Genomic DNA, 4,926 nt, shown 5'->3' with positions numbered 1-4,926 from the left:
CATATAAAGCACTCTTAGGGTTGAAAAAAGGTTACAAGGATGAGAAAAAACCCATTGTCTTCCTCAATCTCTTCATCTTTGTAACATTCAAAAAATTAAATCATATTTTTAATTCACACATTAAACATGATTTAATCTCAAATGTGTAACTCTCTTACACTTAACTTCTTAAGTTTTATAAAGTTACAAAGATGAGAAGACTCATTGTCTTCCTTAACCTTTCAAGTTTTGTAACATTTCAAAACTTAATCATATGTGTAAATACCTCTTAAGTTTTGTAACATTCCAAAACTTAATCATGTGTTTAATTCACACATTAAAAGTGTAACCCTTCTTACACTTTATTTTCAAAGGTTATTTTTCAAAAGTGTAACTCTTCTTACACTTTATTTTTAACCAACAATATATATATATATATATATATATATATATATATATATATAAATATAACATAATCTAGGCGAGGGCAGGGTGATGGAGGAGGGACAAAGCAATCCCGAACCTATTTTGGGGTTTAAAAAAAAATTCCTAAAGTTGCCCTAACATCCACTTAATACGTTGATGGAAAGAAAGATAAGGATAAATAAAAATAAATAAATAAACATAAGAAAAAAAAAACAAAATAAAACAAAACAAAAAATCTCATACAAATGGAAAAAAAAATCATAAATGAAAGGAAAAAATTATATAAATTTATGAGTATTTCATTAAGATTTTTTTTATATAATTATTTTCCTCTTTCCATGCCTGTTCTCCCATTCTCCTCCCTTGTCATTATCATTTCATTTGAAACCCAAAAATAAGCACATGGGTACCTTAGACTTATTGTTCAATCTATCTATCATTTAAAAATAAATTAAACTAAAAAATCGTTGATTAAATTCAAGAGGAATCAAACAACTCAAACAAACGTGATATTGGAAATATCACGTGGACTTGTTTCTAATCAGATCACTTGAATCACATTGTTTTTGGTCAATGCTAACGTGTAGAAACGTAGGAACACGCCAATCCACGTGATTTATGCTGTCTTGGATTTTAGAAATTACATCCCATGTGGGGAACCAAAATAAGGATTCAAAAAGAAAAAAGAAAAAAAAAATTGTCAATGGTTTCCTTTTTTTTAATATGAAACCATTGCCAGCTTCAAACCATATATATATATATGCTACAAAGTCTCATCGGCATTGGTTTATCTCTACATCATTCTTATAAGCCATCTAGCTAGCTTAACCTTGTTGCCCTCGTCTCTCATGGCTGCCCTCTTCTTGTCCGACCCGGAGCCTAACCAGGTATGTGGTTCTTGTCAATCCAAGGACGTTTTTTTCCTTATGAGATTATTTCTATTTCTTTAGGTTTTATTTGTTCTTAGCGAGTGCATTTTTACGTTGTATGATAAAGAAAATTGAAGAGCCATAGTATTTGATATCACAATCCTTGGTAATGAAGTAACCCAGGCTTTGTTTGTATTTGCCTATGTTTTTTGTTTTTAAAAATAGGAAATTTCATATAAAAAGTACAATCTCTTCTTCAAAAAGTAGACTTACCTTATGTTTTTAAAAATTATTTTTAAAATTTTTAAAATTTAAGGTACTAAGTGTTTTTTTAATGTCTCTATTTTTTAAATCGGTCGATCTTTAAAAACCGTTACATTTTTTTATGTAGGTTTCTAAGAATCCTTACATTTATAAAGAATTTAATACCATTTTTTGTTTTTAAAATGTATCAAATTAACACTAAGTTTAGCATTTAATTTCATGATAATTTTTTAAAGTAACCCCATTTTAAGGGTGACAATGGGTAATGTCCTATAGAGGTAATAAATAGTGAAAATTTACTTGACTCGAATATGACCTACTAAATTTAGCATTTAATTTCATGGTAAGTTTCGAACATAAACCAACTTAACGGGTTGTGTGTCCTATAGTGGTAATAAATAGTGAAAATTTACTCAACTCTAAACATACTTGGTATTCTTGTTAGTAGATGACTCATTTATTACAAATATTCATTTAACTGGTTTAATAAATGATTTAATTTTGATTGTATATGAATTGATACAAAATAACTCATCCACACAATTCTAACTTATTGCATCTATGTTATATATAATCCATTTAAATTATTTAGAATTTGAAATTTATAAATGTATTATTCTAAATTAATATTTTTTAGTTGCTTTAATTTAATTTTTAAAAATAGTAATTAATTTAATTATTTAATTTTAATATAATATGTTTATAATATAAAATGTAAATTTAAAATTTTAATTTCATTTATTTGTTGTTTTATTTGATATTTTAATTAAAAAAAATATCTTTATCTTTATAATATACATAAGTTTTCACTATGTTGGTTATTTAATTTTTTCTAATTTATAATATTTATAATTAAAAAGGTACATAACATTTTAAAATTTTAAAATATATAACATTAATAAATCTATAAAGGTTCACAAGTCATTTTGACACAATAAAGTAAAAAAGTTAGATAAGTTGAGTCCGAATACAACTAATTTATTAAACGAGTTATACAATTAACATGATTATAATACAAAGACAATTGCACTTAACTCAAACTTAATGAAGTTTATGTAATTTTCAAGTCATGTGTTATCATGTTATATCAAAATTGTCACCCTTCCTTAACTCTTAATTTAATGCTACAACTACTGAATTCCTTAACCTTTTATTGCTTTTAGAAAAGTTTTTGTTCTTTCTCTCTCTTCAATAAATAAAATAATTAATTTATGATTAATCATGAAGTTTAATAAGCTAGAATTATATAAATTAGAGATTTGATTTCAACCAAGTAGATAATATGGGGAGACTAAATATTTAATACATTTTCGTCAAAATTTTGAGGAAGATCTTGGTTCTAATGCAATGGTAACACTAAATTTTACGATAAAATTCTCTCAAACAAAATATTCTTCATTGATTCTAAATATAATAATAATAATAATAGAAGAACATGATATATTTTATGGTACAAATTCTAAGTGTTTAAACTAATTTTTAGAAAGGTGATAATTTTTTTTTTCTTTTTTCTTTTTTTATTCTCTTGTGATTTTTTTTGTGTATGTCTCTCTAAGATATGAAAAAGGAATATATATTAAAAGACAAAGCATGTGATAACTAGAATAGCCTACTGTTGGAACTATATCATATATTTTTGTCTTTTTCAATTTATTTGACTTCATTTAGCAAACAAAGATAAATGAAAAAGAAAGGAAAGCTCTGAAGAAAATTAATTCAATAAATTGTTTGTAAAGAAATATTATGATGTAGCAACAAGAGGTTGTATTCATCTCACAAACTTATATTTGTATTGCTTGGTGCCATTACTTACTTTCCAATGATCTATTTGGATCTTAAGGTCCTTTTTGAAGAAAGTTCATACGCACGAAAGATGATATTAAACCGACCTCACAAACTAAACAGTCTCACTTATGAAATGGTATGTTGTTATTTTGCATATATTTATAAAGCATTCGATATTTAAATTCTCAAATTAAGTTTTATTATTTCATGGATTGTATGTTTTGTAATAGTTATTTATATTTTTATATAATATTGTTTCCATTTGGTTCTCCTTGCTAAAGTATCGTATTTTGGAAGCTTAATATCAATGTCTTAGGATTTCTTTTCCTTATAAATTGATTACCTGTTCAAGTACATAACAAACTGAGGTAAGCTGTGCTAAGGGGTCTGTGTAAGTGCAAGTGAGTAGACATAAAGTGTTTGTAGACCTTGTCTACATACATAAACCTCTTCAAATTGATAAATGATAGTTTTTTTATTCATATTTTCATTCGTTCATGTATAGAGTATATGTAGAGGGTAATCGCCATTCTAAGAATGGGAAAGAATGATACAAGGAAAGAATGATATAAGGAAATAACAACTAATATCCTAATATCTCAACTTTCCTAATATCTCAATATTCCTAATATCTCAATATTCATAATATCTCAACTTTCCTAATATCTAAACATTCCTAATATCTCAACACTAAATGATATAAGGAAATAATGATATAAGGAAAGCATTCCTAATATCTCAACACTCCCCCTCAAGTTGGTGCATAAATGTCACACATGCCTAACTTGTCTAAAAATTTTGAGAACACTTTACTTGAGACAGCTTTGGTAAGGATATCGGCCAATTGATCTTCTGATCGAATCTTAAGCAATTCCACAATCTTATCATCCAACTTTTCCTTAATGAAGAATCTATCCACCTCGACATGCTTTGTACGATCATGTTGTACTGGATTATGAGCAATGTCACATGCGGCTTATTGTCACAAAATAATCGGATTGGTTGCCTAGATAGGTAACCTAAATCCTGTAAGAGGAGTCTTAGCCATAATGCCTCACAAAGTCCTAGAGTCATACTTCTAAATTCCACTTCTGCACTTAAACGAGCAACGACATTCTGCTTCTTACTTTTCCATGTCACAAGATTACCACCTACAAAGGTAAAGTAACCAGATGTAGATCGCCTATCATCCACTGCACTGGCCCAATCAGCATCAGTATATACTTCTATACTCTGATAATCAACATTTTTAGCGAACAAAATTCCCTTCCCAGGAGCATTCTTCAAATACCTCAAAATACGCATGACTGCATTCATATGTTGCTCTCCAGGATTATGCATGTATTGACTCACTACACTCAATGCATAAGCAAGATCTGGTCTTGTATGAGCTAAGTACATTAATCTCCCCACAAGTCTCTGGTATCTTCCCTTATCGGTTGATACTTGATTAGGCTCAACACACAATTTCAGACCTTCTTCTATTGGTGTATTAACAGGTTGACATCCCGACATTCCAGTTTCCTGTAAAAGATCTAAGGCATACTTTCTTTGAGACAGAAAAATTCCTTCACTTAATCAAGAGACTTCAATCCCAAGAAAG

General features: G+C 28.1%; 1 long non-coding RNA gene across 1 annotated transcript in view; it reads left to right on the top strand.

Moving 5' to 3' along the window:
- The first annotated feature begins 1,205 nt into the window (after positions 1 to 1,205).
- The window catches only part of LOC117929189, a 13,579-nt gene continuing 9,858 nt past the window's right edge, over positions 1,206 to 4,926 (top strand). The window contains exons 1-2 of the long non-coding RNA XR_004653706.1: positions 1,206 to 1,292; positions 3,379 to 3,459. This is a non-coding gene — a long non-coding RNA (uncharacterized LOC117929189). The remainder of the gene's footprint in view (positions 1,293 to 3,378; positions 3,460 to 4,926) is intronic.

Source organism: Vitis riparia, chromosome 13, assembly GCF_004353265.1.
Source record: "Vitis riparia cultivar Riparia Gloire de Montpellier isolate 1030 chromosome 13, EGFV_Vit.rip_1.0, whole genome shotgun sequence".
NCBI classification, from domain to species: Eukaryota; Viridiplantae; Streptophyta; class Magnoliopsida; order Vitales; family Vitaceae; genus Vitis; species Vitis riparia.
The sequence above is the reverse complement of the archived record's forward strand: the minus strand, read 5'-3'. Positions and strand labels throughout refer to the sequence as shown.